Here is a 15,624-nt window from a genome sequence, read left to right as displayed (position 1 = left end):
TCGCAAACTACACTGCAAACCCATTAGACCCTCCTGCACTGTTTGTGGAATTCTGCATTTCCCACACTCGGCTCACTAACTATCTAAGAACCCACAAAAACAGGCATGGGCAAGTTTGGCCATGTTGGTCCATAGTGTATGACTCCAATCACATCAGATTGTCTGGAACTAAATCATTCTACATAATACATCAACCAAAAACCTTTGTTAGATTTTTTTAACCCACTTATTTTTCATAAAATCATGTTAATTTTGCCTTATCTTCACTTGATTTTTTAAGTGCCCTATTATCACTGATGTAGGAATACCTTTCAACGTTTGCTAACAACTGATCGGGCTTACTGACTTCTTTTTCACCTCCTTTCCTTGTTTTAAGCAGCACAAGATTCACTTCTTCCTAGTCTATTACAGCAATTAGGAGATACAGATACAGTAATTCTGACAAATCGATATGTTCACTATCTTTTAACCCATGTTGGAGACATGAAACTCGGGTAGAGTTTCTACTGTGGTATTCTGATGCCAAGTATAGTCACGATATATTCCTGTGTTTAGTATTACCATACTATAATTCTTGTAATATTATTCCTTATGGTTCTCGCATTATCACCATAACTATAATGCAACATTATTGCCACATTTTGCAAACATAACCTCTATTTTAAAATGTTGATCTCAAAGGAAAAAAGCATTAAAATAATTAGTAGCAAAATAAGGTTTCACTATAATTATAAAACATGTGTTGGTTTCAATGGGAGTCTTAAAATAGTTGTTTTATGAGAAAACAGCTTTAAATAGCTTTAGTTTTTGGCTGTTTGCAAGGTTCAATAGTCACCTCTTGTTCGAAGATCATGAATCAGCTACACATTGAACAAAACTTCACCACAAAAGCAGCCTGCTTTGTTCATGTTACTAATTACATTCTTAAGAGAGTTATGAGTAGACTCGCACTTTATATTCCAGCCTTAAATAGCATAAGTAGGCATTGGTAATTCATACATAAATGTTAACATACTAATTTAGAGCAATAAACCATTTCACTAATAGAAACATGCTGACACAATGAAAAGCATGTTATTTTTCCACTAAACAGAAGTTTGAAAGTGCAATCAAATCTTACATGTTGCATTAGCATTCTCATTGAATTAATGACTTTCTAATGCCCCGAAAGATTTATACATCTCATGAATATGTTCCTATTCCATCTTCGACAATGTCCTCAATTTTACGCAGAGTTAAACAAAGGGATATTTTGCACTGTTGATTCCTGCTGCACATCCTCCAAATCATACCATCAATGGAACCGGAAGCTGGAGTGGGCCACTTGACCCCTCAAGTCAGCTATTTAAAAAGATTATGGTTGATCTGTTTGTATCCTCAGCTCTACATTCTTATCGACCCATTGTATAGGCGGCCATTCAGCGCATCTTACCTGTTACTGGTGTTTCAAAGTAATTTTCAATTAATTTGCCCTTTCCCCTTAGCCCTTCAAAGTTCAACTTCCAATAGTCAAGAGCGTGTCATTGTCATGTGTCCCAGATAGAATAATGAAATTCTTACTTGCTGCAGCACAACAGAATATGTAAACATAGTACACTGTAACAATATAATAAACGGGAGAGAAAAAAGTTCAGTGTGTATATATACACACACATACCCACAATTACACACTGATATATACAGTGGAATTTGATTTACCATGCAGCCATACAATAAAAAAAGAGCACAATACACAATAGAATACAACAGGAACATCCACCACAGTGGAATCAACATTCTTCATTGTGGTGGAAGGCAATAATGTTCAGTCAGTCCTCCTCCTCTGTACATCCGTGGTCGGGGCCATGAAGCCGCCGCGGTCGCCGCTACAGACCTCTCGTCGGGATGATCGAATATATATATATATATACACATACACACATTCAAAACAAATAGTAGTATAATAATAATAATAATAATAGTGTATTGTAGTTCAGAGCTTATTTGAGATTGTAGTGTTTAATAGCCTGATGGCTGTAGGGAAGTAGCTGTTCCTGACCTGGACGTTACAGTTTTCTAGCTCCTGTACCTTCCGATTCCTCTTTGAAACACTATAAATAAACGTACTTCCACCAGCAGCACCTTCCTCAAAACAACAACTCATTAAGCCAACATCACAAGAGCATTCTTCTCATCTCAATATTGTTCATTAGACCACTTTTCATAAGCCTTTGTTATCTCATTCCCAGTCTCAGTTCGTCCTGCCACCTTCAAAGTATCGTTACTGTTGGAAGAAGGGACATTTGGAAGAAGGGACTGTTGGAAGATGTGGGGGGGGGGGGGGGGGGGTCACACACACGCAAGTACATGGATAGGAAAGGTTTACTACAGTGATATGGGCTACAAGCGGATAAATGGGACTGAGTCAGGAAGACAACATGGATGGTATAAACGTGTTGGTCCAGAAGGCCTATTTCTAGCTGTATAATCCTGTGATCATTTGTAACAAGGGAATAACTTGATCCCATTGTTGTTTCTAGAATACTGTTGTATCATGATCAATGTTTATTAAAAGGATGTGCTTGTCATTAAAGGCCGTATGTTTAAACATGGATGTGAAGTGTTAAGCATATAAATCAAGCCTGCACCTGATGGAGACTAATGGGGAAAAACAGAAAAAGATAATTGTTTTTTTTCACTGGCCTTAGCTATAAATGTGATATCACCAATGTTTTTCATTCTGATAATGCCCTTGAGTGCATTGTCCTCCTACGGCCTATTAGCCATGAACTAAAAATGTTTTGAGGACCACTACAGGCCTTCCTTCCCTCTTTTTACCTCATATTCTAAGGCAACTATTGAAATTTAGACCATCCTCATTTAAAGATGCACTGTTCAGATTTCCATCATGACTGCCATTGCCTAGATGGGAAATATCTCTTCCAAATTAAAAGGTGTGGGCATGGTTTCAATCAGCACCAACAAGCTTTAAATTACATTAGACTTTCAAAATGAGACCCTATGGATTTGAACTAAGGCAATAAAGAGCATGTTTAGTGCTTAATAATAATTAGTGAGTGGATAAACTTTGGCTGTGGCCTGCACTTGAAATGGGTGCAAATTATCCTCGGCATATAGTTTCTCATGGTTTTCCAATTTTTCCCACAGATTTTTAGACTTTTGATGAATAAAGCAAAATGGTAAAGTTGAGACGAGGGCGGCAGAGTAGTGGAGTGGTAGAATAGCACTACAATAGCCTTATAGCACAAGTGACCCGGGTGCTGTGTGTATGGAGATTGTAATTCTCCCTGTAACTGCGTGGGTTTTCTCTGGGTGCTCCAGTTTCCTCCCCCACTCCAAAGATGTATAGGTTTGTAACTTAATTTGTTTCTGTAATTGTAAATTCTCCATAGTGTGTAGGATTGTGCGACTGTACGCAGTGATCACTGGTTAGCACAGACTCGGTGGACTGAAAGGGCCTGTTTCTATGCTGTATCTCTAAAGTCTAAAGTAAATCAACAACCATGATCTTATTGAAATATAAAAAAGAATAGGTGGGTTTAAAACTCTGAGGTGAGAGCATAAAAATTAAGAGTAGACTTGAGGAACCAATTCCTGCTCCTATTCTCATTTATGAAGTGCCGTCCACACATCTTCTGCACCTTTTGTTTGATAAAGATAAATAGTCTTCAAACAGAGAGTGCAAAGGCAGCCAAAATGCATTCTGAGTTTACTTGACAATCACATATATCATCTGAAATTAGTAGCTGGCCAAAGAGTGGTTGAATTTTTCATTTGGGTGAGAATTTTAGATATAATAATTGACTTCCTGCAGCATTATAACCAGCAACGCAAAAAAAAAAAAATTTGACATTCAAAGTTGGCACATCCCAGTGGATGTATTTAAAACGTGTTCTTGTTGCCAAAAACTCTGTGCCAGGATGTGGTAAATCATTGGACACAATTGTTTTCATCTGCTGTTCATTACCATGTCTAAATGATTTCTCTTTTTAAATGAGAACAATCATGAAGTTACTGCGTGTCAGATATAACCTTCTCTGCACATTTGTCTGTTAACATAAAGCATTATTGAGGGCTAAAAATAAGATGCTCATCTGACTCCATAAAACTCCATGCATCTGTAGCACATGGGGGAAGGGGTTTTAGATCACAATGCACAATCAACCTGCGCTGATTAAGCCCGTCACGTTAAATCTGTGCTGCCGGCCCATTATCATGACTTTAGTGTCCTGCTAACAATAGCAACAACTCTGTTGATTGCCTTCAGTACAGCAATTTAAAGACCCCATTTTATAAATGCTTAGCACCAGTTCAAGTTGACTAATCCTGATTAAAACCAGCCTGCACATCCCAAAGGCTGCATGGATTCTGGCTGCATTTAATGGCTTGCCATTCCAAATGGGTACTGCAACTTAATGGATGAGAAAATAGAACATAGACAAGCAGAGACAAACCACACCTGTGATGGTGATTAAGAAGTGAAGAATCAAGGGTTATTCTCCCTACAGATCCAAGAAGACTTCAAAGCCTAAACTGAAATTGCTATTGGAACATGAACACAGAAATTAAGTGCAGGAGGAGTTAACTCAATCCTTCAAGCCTGATCAGCCATTCAATCAAAACATGGTTGATCTGATTGTTATCTCAATGTTGCATTCCCATTACTTGTAGAAACCTTACACTCATTGCTTATCAGCTATCTTTGCTTCTATCACCCCATCAAAAAACCGAAGTATCCAGTCTGAAGAATGGTCTCGACCCGAAATGTCATCCCATACCTTCTCTCCAGAGATGCTGCCAGTCCACGCTGAGTTACTCCAGCCTTTTGTGTCTAACATCCCTTCTTAGTTTATTTTAGCGATATAGTGTGGAAACAGGCCCTTCAGCCCAACGGGTCCACGCCGACCAGCGATCTCCACATATTAACACTATCCTACACACACTAGGGACAATTTTACACTTATACCAAGCCAATTTACCTACCTACCTGTACATCTTGAGTGTCGGAGGAAACCGAAGATCTCGGCGAAAACCCAGGCTGGTCACTGGGAGAATGTACACACTCTGTACAGACAGCACCCATAGTCGGGATCAAGCCCGGTTCTCCGGTGCTGCAGGCGTTGTAAATGGGCCTGTCCCACTTAGGCGATTTTTCAGCAGACTGCTGGCGACTGTCAAGTTGCCGGCAGTCACCTGAAAAACCGGGAAATGGAACGGCGACTGTCAGAGTGGAACACATACACACACACAAACACATTGCTTCCCTCACCAGCCAGTGTGAAATTTTTAGACAGCGCTCCCCCCGCTTGCCCTGTCTAAAAAATTCACACGGTGCCAAGCCAAGGTGATGCAGACACACACCGCGATGAACAGGAAGATTGGCGCTGTAAAAAGACAGCCAAACCACAGTGTACGGTAAGTCCTTTAAAAGGGAGGGGGGGAGAAGAAGTGGAGACAACTTTTAAGAACCAGAGATACACGGCTGTGAAGCTCGGCGGACATTTAACATTATCGGTTGGTTATCCTTGGTTCTGAAAACTACTGCTTACCTTTTTTTTCTCAATGAGCCAATGAAATACACCGGTCAGCACTGGCTACAACCTACGATAACCTCCGAGAACCTTCGACCTCCTGGCAACCGATTAGGACCTCCTGGCGACCCACCTACGGCTTCATTCTAGTTGCCGCTAATTTTTGATGGCATCCATAATAGACACTAGACAATAGACAATAGGTGCAGGAGTAGGCCATTCGGCCCTTTGAGCCAGCACCGCCATTCAATGTGACCATGGCTGATCATCCCCAATCAGTACCCCGTTCCTGCCTTCTCCCCATATACCCCGACTCCGCTATCTTTAGGAAAATGAGGTATCTTTAATGAGGCTGCAACTAGTTCCCAGAATGCGGGAACTACTCACGACATGAAAGTGACTCCCCAGCAACAACCCGCGAACATGTGGCGACCATGTGGCGACTACATCTTCCGCAGTCGCCTATAAAGTAGCCTAAGTAGGACAGGCCCATATGACACCAACTCTACTGCTGTGCCACCAATCATGTAATCACCAACTTTAGCTACAATATTTATATATATATACTAGACTAAGTGGGACCCGTTGGGTCCCAGCATCACATGGGAGGGCTGGTCACCAACGCAATATTCCACCTCTCCACCAATTCCAATATTGCTCGCCAGTTGGGGGGCTAGTATAGACATTGTGGGCGGAATGGATTCTTGGGCTGGCAGCGAACTGTTGCAATGATTTTAAAAGCCAAGGCAATCAATTTGGCAGTGGCCACCTGACAACCAAAATTCATTTTGTGAACACAAACTTTTTTAAAAGGCGAGGCAAACAATTGGGCAGCAGCCACCCGACAACCAAAATTCATTTTGTGAACACAAACGTTTTTTAAAAAAGGCGAGGCAAACAATTGGGCAGCAGCCACCTGACAACCAAAATTCACTTTGTGAACACAAACATTTTTTAAAAAGGCGAGGCAAACAATTGGGCAGCAGCCACCTGACAAACAAAATTCATTTTGTGAACACAAACTTTTTAAAAAAAGGCGAGGCAAACAATTGTGCAGCAGCCAACTGACAACCAAAATTCATTTTGTGAACACAAACTTTAAATAAAAAGGCAAACAATTTGGCAGCAGCCACATCGAGGGGACTCACCGTGGAGTAGGTGTGCGTTCACTGTTATTCACAGCTCAGACAGCCATGACCCTCTCGCTTCCTGGGTCTGGCAGAGACTGAGTAAGGCAATACACTTCCGGGTTTTATAGTCCCTCCCCCTCCCCCCTGCCGATAGCGGGGGCAGCAGAGAGAATGGGGAATTTTAAAAAAACATTAATATCTCTCTGATTTTTCATCAATGGGAAAAATCCTCTGGTCCCGGAAGGCGGAGGGGGGCTCTGAGCGAGGTGGCCAAAAATGACGGCCGTAGATGGCGGCGTTCTCTCGGAAATCGCAGCACAGTGGGCCAAAAGCGGTCAAGATCACACTTTTAGTAATATAGATAGATATAAAATTGTAAAAAGTTCAGAAGCCAGCATTTGTCCCCGACTTGTTCCAACTTGCATCAATGCCAATGTTACCTCCTGTATCATAAGCTTATTTTTCAAATGGCCTTCATTTTTGAATGCATCTTCTTATCAAATACTTTCTGCAAATATATGCATAACACATTTTCCTTTTTCAGAGTACTTCAATAAATTAGTCAAACATGATATCCTTTTCACCCGCCATACCGTAGATTTTGTCTACCATGATTTTTTCTGAGTGCCCTCCTTTAATAATTTACAACATTTAGAAAGCATCTGGACACAGTGGCGGACTGGCTAGTGTGTCAGCTTGTCCGATGGCAAGTGGGCCCTTGATGAAGTGGGCCCCCTTTGTCTCCTGGCAACCAATACTTTTAGACCCAGTCCACTACTGTCTGGACAGGTACGTGGATAGAAAAGGAATGGCAGGATATGGGTCTAATGTGGGCAAAGGGGATTAACGTAGATGAGCATCATGGTCGGCATGGATGACGAAGAATTAAAGAGCCCATTTCTGTGCTGTACATTTCCATGATACCATTAATTACTGGGAACATTTTCCCTGTGACACATCTTAAGCTAACTAGCTTGTGAGTTTCTGTTTTCTGTTTAGTTTAGTTTTAGTTTAGTAATTTCCGCCCACCGAGTCTGCACCGGCCAGCGATCCCTGCACATTAACACTACCCTATACACACTAGGGCCAATTTTACGCTTATACAAAACCAAATAACCTAAAAACCTGTACGTCTTTGAAGTGTGTGAGGAAACTGAAGATCTCAGAGAAAACCCACGCAGGTCACGGGGAGAATGTACAAACTCTGTACAGACAGCACCTGCAGTCAAGGTCGAACCTGGGTCTCTAGTGTTGTAAGGCAGCAATTATAGATAAAGCTGTGGAGATAAATACAAAGACTTCAGCCCTCTGGTCCTGGATGAGGTGATGTGGAATGCTCAATGCCTTTTACTTTATGGTCAGTAAATACATCTTCAAATGCCAGTCCATCAGCTGCGCCACCATCTTCATACACTGATCAATGAACCACAGCCCTATCACTCATACACTGACTGACTGACAATCTTGGATCAATTGGTGCTGATATTACCAATTATCAGTCAATTAATCTTCATATATCACACACACTCAATGCTACTCGATGTCCCTGGTCTTCTTTGGAATCTCATTCTTTTCAAAGTGTCAATTAATTTGTCTTAGATTAATTTTCATCTTTCACTTTAGCACATAATTGCCAGGTTAATCTCTTTTAAAAAAAAACAGGCCATAGCCTTTACTATCCTCCAGTCATCAAGCACTGTTCAACATCTAAGATGGAATAGAAGATTGTGCCCAACATAACACTTCTTCTTCACAATGCCTCCCATAATTTGAACCCTTATTTCCGTCAATCCTATTGAGGACAGGCAACTTTACTACTTTTGGCGACTGTTTGTCTATTTATATCCTTTCCAATCTCGCCACTTCCTCCTCTTTTATTGTTATTTGGAGTGTATAAAATACCTATTTTGTTCATCAGCCATTCCTTCCTCCTCCAAATAATAACCTTTTTGTTCCATAATTAGACCCAGGCTTTCTTCAACTATCCTTTTAATATTTATATATTTGGGTTTTGTTTCATTTTAGCAATAAATCTGTTCTCACGCCATCTTTTCTCATTGCCTTTGTTAGACATTTTTTGTATTCATCTTGGCTCTCTGATGAATTATGGGCCTCCATTATGTGTTTCATACCAGTGAATTTGTCCAAGAGATTCTTCCTTGTGTACAATTGACAATCGTAATGCAAATCACATTTGATTGCATGCAATCTGGGTACAAAATGCATTAAAAAATATATTAATTTTGGTCATTAAAATTTTGCATAAAACCATTTACAGAAAACATAAAATCATCTATGGAAAAACAGAATCTCAAATCTCTTTAGAATAGGCCCATTGCCTGATTTGTTTTATAATAAAGCTGCAAATACCTTTTTAATTACAAAGTGTTTTTATTTTTAGTTGGGTAGTTCTGTCCACTTCATATGAATAACCCAATTTAAATAGCATAAATGATTGTGAAAACTGTTCCCAACCTTTCATTAGTTTAATTTGTGCACACACTTAATCTGCCGTTTGTTAACATTTTAAAGCTGTTAAGACATGCTCTTTAGGGTGTTTGCATCTAAAAGAACAATTTTAGGGTTTTCAAGTAGCCACAAATGAGCACAACAAGCAGAAAGTAGCCTTGGCGTGTAATGTGATCTGGAGAGATCGATAGTGTTTTGGACCAGGTGTCATCCAGTACATGGGTTTTTTTTTAAAGAAATACGGGAACCCCTAAAAATTAATTTCGTGCCAATGTCAGCTTAAAATTCCTTAAGATATTTGCTCGTGTAACTAATAACCACTCGTGGGCAGCACAGTAGTACAGCCAGTAGAATTGTTGCATCACAGCACAAGAGACACCCAGTTTGATCCTGATCTACAGTGTTGTCTGTGTTCATGTGGGTTTCCTTTCAGTGTTCCAGTTCCCCCCCCCCACATCCCAAAGACATGCAGGTTTGTAGGTAGAGAAAAGTGCTGGAGAAACTCAGTGGGTGAGGCAGCATCTATGGAGCGAAGGAAATACGCAACGTTTCGGGCCGAAACCCTTCTTCAGACTGATGTGGGGTGGGGGTGGGTGGGAAGAAGAAAGGCAGAGGAGGAGCCAGAGGGCTGAGGGAGATCTGAGAAGGGGAGGAGACAGCAAGGGCTACCGGAAATTGGAGAAGTCAATGTTCATGCTGCTGGGGTGTAAACTGCCCAAGCGGAATATGAGGTGCTGCTCCTCCAATTTCCAGTGGTGCTCACTCTGGCCATGGAGGAGGCCCAGTACAGAAAGGTCGGATTCGGAATGGGAGGGGGTTAATTTGCCTCTGTAAATTGCCCCTCGTGTGTAGGTAGTGGATGTGAAAGTTGTATAACATAAAACTAATGTGTGGATATCAATGGTCAGTCTGGACACAATGGGCCAAAGGTCTGTTTCCATCTGTATCGTGCAAGCAAAAAATTTCAATCAATCAATCAATTATGGGAGATTTACGTAAAATGCAACAATATACATCACTTCATGTCTGTACCTTTCATTATCCATGGCACTATTTTAGGATACATTTATTTTCTCCATAACCCTTCACTCAGTCAGTTCACAGTTATTCTCACTTTTTCCATAATCCTCCAATTTTAAGGCCTACCAACCTTTGATTGCTTTCCATCTGCTATTTTTTAACACTTTGTGCTCAAATCCCTCTCCATTTGAGAATCTTTGGCTTTAATTGTTTTTAATCTTGGCATCAATTGCTCCAAACCTATTGTCAATGCAGTTACTGTGTTTTATATTCTCCCTTTTTCTTACTTTGTTCCCTCAGAGTAGGCCCTGTGCTATTTCTTTCCTTTAGGGGATGGAACACCTTGATATGCAACTTTCTCTTCTACAATTTACAAGTGTTAGAACTATCTTCAATCTTTTCCCAGTCAAATCCAAGATAATTGAAATAACCAGACTAATCTAGGATAATTGAAATACCAATTATTGTTACTCTAAAATAATTACATCTTAGATGTTTTCACCTCCATCTCTTTCCTTCGTTAGGTGGCCCAGCTTTACTGCACATTAATTCTATCTAAATAGTTTATATCCTTGATGCCTCAAGCATAAAATTATTGTCTGGTATTTTAATAATAACTCCAATTAATAGAGCCTTATCCCACTTTCTTTTATTTCCTCTCTCTTCTTTCTGAGTATATCTCAGACTGGAATATCCATTGTACAGTCACACCTTTATTGGCAAGCCTCCATTATTACCACCACATTGTAATCATTGGGTACTTTTGCTTTCCACCTTATTTACTATGTTCTGTGCATTTACCTGCTTTTACAGCATAAAATGAGACCACCCAGCCCGTTTGGTTGATGTCAGCTCGCAGCAGATCAATCCCAATTCCCTTTTCATTTATCCATGTAGCACTACAATATATTAACTCTCACATGCCCATAAACCCTTTTTTAGATCCTTTGTCACTCACCCAAAAGAAGTGGCAATTCTTTTTCAACTAATTAATAGCAAGTAACAGGCAGCACTTGGCCAAAACCAACATGGCCTCCTCAACTTGCCCCCTCTGTGAGATGACACACAAGGTTTAAACAATGTTCCTCCCTGTGTTGTTATCAGGCAAATGAACCATCCTAACAACAACCAGAGAGCAGTCCTGAGCCACTATCTACCTCAGTGGAGACCCTCAGACTATCTTTGATCAGACTTTACCAGACTTTATCTTGCACTAAATGTTACTCATGTTATTCCCTTTATCATGTAAATGTACACTGTATGGCTCGATTTTAATCATGTATTGTCTTTCCGTTAGCTGGTTAGCAGACAACAAAAGCTTTTCACTGTACCTCGGTACACGTGACAATAAATTAAACTCAACTCCCTCATTCCAAGATGGCCACGCCATTGTGTTTAGCTGCCCGTCGTCTCCCGTCTGGACGTCCGTATGGCCTGCAGTCAATCCTGGTCTACGAACGGCAAACACTCCTGGACATCCGAGCCTCTGTCGTCGAGGTCTTCATCCGAGGCCCCGGACAAAGCCCCGGACAAAGCTTCCCCTTCCACTCGCTCCTCGCTCGGCTCCCGGTGGGTGTACGGGCTCGGCCTTGCAGCCGCCACCGCACGCGCCAAGCCAGGAGGTAGAGTAAACGCGTAGGCGCCCTGGAAATGTTGAAGAACCTCGCCCGCGCCCGTTCAACATCAGCTTACCTCGCCCAGTGCTGTGAAGTCGGATCTGGTCGGCCCTACCGCTCCATCCATCGGAGGTCCTTCGAGCCCAGGAATGCCTCTCTCCGGTCGATCTTTCCAGTCCCCGGTGTCGGCCCGCGGGCTCCCAGCCAGGCCTTGTGTTTAAAACGCAGCGGCGTGGCCTCCCTGAATCTCCGCCCGCTGGTGTGGGAGCCGCTACCGGACCACAACTCACGTGCAGTCCCTGCGAAAGTGGCCCTGATCAACGCGAGATCCTTGCAAAACAAAACCTTCATCCTCAATGACTTCTACACCGCATGTGGCTTGGACTTCTTACTGGTCACAGAAACCTGGCTTAATCCTGGTGAGCTTGCTGCACTCGTGGAACTCTGTCCTGATAACTGTAACTTTTTCAGCTCGCCTAGGCTCTCCGGACGCGGTGGGGGCTTAGCCACTGTGTTTAAGAAACATTTCAACTGCCGCCTCCTGAATGCTGATCATTTCTCCAGCTTCGAACATCAACTAATTATAGTTGGTCTAATCTGTCCACTTTTAATTGTTCTTGTGTGTCGCCCACCAAAAATGCATAAGGACTTTATCACACAATTTGCTAATTTTATCTCTAGCTTGTTGCCCAAATTTGACTGGGTCCTGATTCTTGGTGATTTTAACATTCATGTCTGCTGTCTTACTAAACCTCTTGTGAGTGAATTTATGAACCTGGTTGAGTCCTTCAATCTGACTCTACTTACCACTGGACCCACTCACAAGCTTGTCCATACACTTGACCTGGTGCTATCGTCTGGTCTCCCAATTTGTAATATAGAAATTATTGATGCTTGCCTGTCAGATCATAGCGCAATTATATTTGATGCATCTCTGCCTTTCTCCCCCTCAAAATCCCATCTCCCTGTTCGCTACACCCGCTACATAAACTCTTCGACTCTGAAGCTCTCATAGCTGCTCCTGACATCTGCACCATCGAGGCGTCTCCCGTCCATCTCAGCACTGACGACCTCATTTCTTTATTCAATACCACTTGCTCTTCCATCCTGGATTCTGTTGCTCCTCTTAGAATGAAAAAGCCTAAGCCTAAAGGCTGGCCCTGGCTCAATGACACCACCAGAGCCCTAAGAAGAGAGTGCAGAAGATCAGAACGGAAGTATAAATCTGATGCTTCAAATTTCCTTTGAACCTCTGAGAAACAATCTTCTCAAATACCAGGAAGCAGTAAATTCTGCGAGAACACAATACTTTTCCGACCTTATTTCCAAAAACGCCCATAACTCCAAGGTCCTATTTAGTACCATTACCTCTGTCATATGTCCTGCCCCAGTACCAGCTAAGCTGGGTCCCCTGCTAAGTGCGAAGAATTTACTACATTTTTCACCAGCAAAGTTGAGAACATCAGAACGAATATTTCCCCTCCCATCCGTGACCTAGCTGTCTCATTGGTCTGTTCTTCTAAATTAGACTGATTCCAACCCATTACTCTACCCTCCCTTGTAAAGCTGGTCTCTACTATGAAACCTGCAACCTGCCCCCTCGATGTTGGCCCCACTGCCCTTCTGAAGGATGTCATTGCAGTTGCTGGTCCCAGCATCCTCTCTATCATCAACAGTTCTCCGGCCACTGGCAATGTTCCAACCTGTTTCAAGCACGCGGTGGTCCAGCCCCTCCTGAAAAAACCTAACCTAGACCCCACCTTGCCTAGCAACTACAGACCTACTTACAAACTGCCTTTCCTCTCAAAAGTCCTTGAAACTGCCTTACCTACACCAAAATACCATCCTGGAAAGTTTCCAATCAGGTTTCAGGGCCCACCACAGCACAGAGTCTGCCTTGTTGAAGGTACACGACGACCTGCTTCTCGCCATTGACTCCGGCGACTGTGCAATCCTGCTCCTTCTCGACCTCAGCGCAGCATTTGATACAGTGGACCACACCATCCTAATTGACCGTTTCCGGTACGGGGTTGGTATTGATGGCATTGAGCTGGTTCGTCTCCTACCTCAAAGATAGGAGTTTCTCTACAAACATAGGCAACTCTTTCTCCTCCCCAGCTAGCCTTTGCTGTGGGGTTCCACAAGGCTCCATCCTTGGCCCCATTCTCTTCTCCCTGTATATGCTCCCCTTAGGCCAAGTCATTCAAAGGCACGGCATTTCCTTCCACAGCTCTAACTCCCCCTGAAACCCAACAACCGATCAAATCTACTCAGCCTTATGCACTGCCTCGAGGATATAAAGTGTTGAATGGCCCAGAACTTCCTCCAACTAAACGAGAGCAATTCTGAGGTCATCCTACTCGGCCCTTCGGACTCCATCATAACGATAGCAGGCAGACTTGGAAGCCTAACCTCCTTACTCAAACCTCACGTCAAAAATCTTGGCGTGATATTTGACTCCGCATTGAAGTTTGACAAACATGTCAATGCTGTGGGAAAAGCTAGCTTTTTCCAGCTTTGCACGATAGCAAAAATCAAACCATTCCTCCAATTCGACGACCTTGAAAAGATCATCCACGCATTTATCTCCTCCCGTCTTGATTACTGCAACTCCCTTTACACTGGCATCAGCCAATCATCCCTGTCCCGCCTGCAATTGGTCCAAAATGCCGCAGCGAGATTTCTGACGGGCACCCGAAAAAGGAACCACATCACCCCGATCCTGGCTTCTTTCCACTGACTCCCAGTGCAGTTCAGAATCAATTTCAAGCTCCTCCTTTATGTATACAAAGCCCTTAACGGGCTTGCCCCCACCTACATCAAAAATCTGCTAACCCACCATTCTACCTCCAGGTCCCTCAGGTCGGCCGACTTGGGGCTACTGACTATCCTGCCGTCCAGGTATAACCTCAGGGGCAACCGCGCTTTTGTGGTTGCAGCACCTAGACTGTGGAACAGCATCCCACTTCTCATCTGAAACTGCCCCCTCCATCGACTCCTTTAATCTAGATGTAAAAGGGAGCGCTGTATGTATGTATTTTGTATGTATGTTGAGGGAGCATTGTATGTATGTATTTATGTATGTATTGTTAGATCTATGTACCACTGCATGTAGCACGTTAGTACCTGCCCTGACGTAAAGCACTTTGGTCAACGAGAGTTGTTTTTAAATGTGCTATAGAAATAAAATTGACTTGACTTGACTCTATGACAGGAAGCTGTCATAAACCAGAAATGTCTGCATTGACAAAAGTATGAGATTTGTGCTTGGCTTACATTATTTGGTAGAAGTACTTAGTTGACTTATTTTATTGTCAAACAAGTTTGTTCATCAACAAACTCAAAGCTTCCCACTGACTAGCAAACTAAGACATTGTTTTCAAAGGTAATTTTAAAATTTGCATTTAACATATCCCTTGATGTCTTTGAGAGTGAACTGCTCATGCTGCTTTAAAGAAACTGCAAACATTTTTCGCATAATAAAACATTTGAATTAATGTGGTCCAACAATTGTGAGTAATCCAAGTTAAAATAACTGAAAATGATGTTATAGGTTAGAGTGGCTCATTAATTTCCTTGGTGTATAACAGTCAAATTCCTTGTAAATCAAAACATTCTTCTCCGTGGATTGTCACCTTGTCATGGTGGAGAAGCTTGTGTGGACCTGAGATCCTGAGCGATGCCATCCAGAGCTGTGATCCTGGTAGAGCCACCCATGGCGGAAAGGTCAAGGGGGAGGTCTCTGACAAAAAGCAATCCAACCAAGACCTCAACGGTGGAACAGGTGGAGGACGATGGCTGACCTTAGTGGAGCGTCACAACGGCTGGGAAGGCGGATGAAGGCTGCAGCTGAAAAGG

At 42.4% G+C, this 15,624-nt stretch overlaps 1 long non-coding RNA gene across 1 annotated transcript; it reads right to left on the bottom strand.

Moving 5' to 3' along the window:
- Positions 1 to 1,542: 1,542 nt before the first annotated feature.
- LOC116984356 lies at positions 1,543 to 12,938 on the bottom strand. The gene is made up of 3 exons (XR_004414998.1): positions 12,793 to 12,938; positions 4,876 to 4,880; positions 1,543 to 1,555 (listed from the first exon to the last, which is right to left on the bottom strand). It is a non-coding gene; the product is annotated as an uncharacterized LOC116984356 (long non-coding RNA).
- Between the last annotated feature and the right edge of the window lie 2,686 nt (positions 12,939 to 15,624).

This window comes from Amblyraja radiata, chromosome 2 (assembly GCF_010909765.2).
Source record: "Amblyraja radiata isolate CabotCenter1 chromosome 2, sAmbRad1.1.pri, whole genome shotgun sequence".
Lineage (NCBI taxonomy): Eukaryota > Metazoa > Chordata > Chondrichthyes > Rajiformes > Rajidae > Amblyraja > Amblyraja radiata.
Note: the sequence above shows the minus strand (reverse complement) of the source record. Positions and strands in the feature narration are given on the sequence as shown.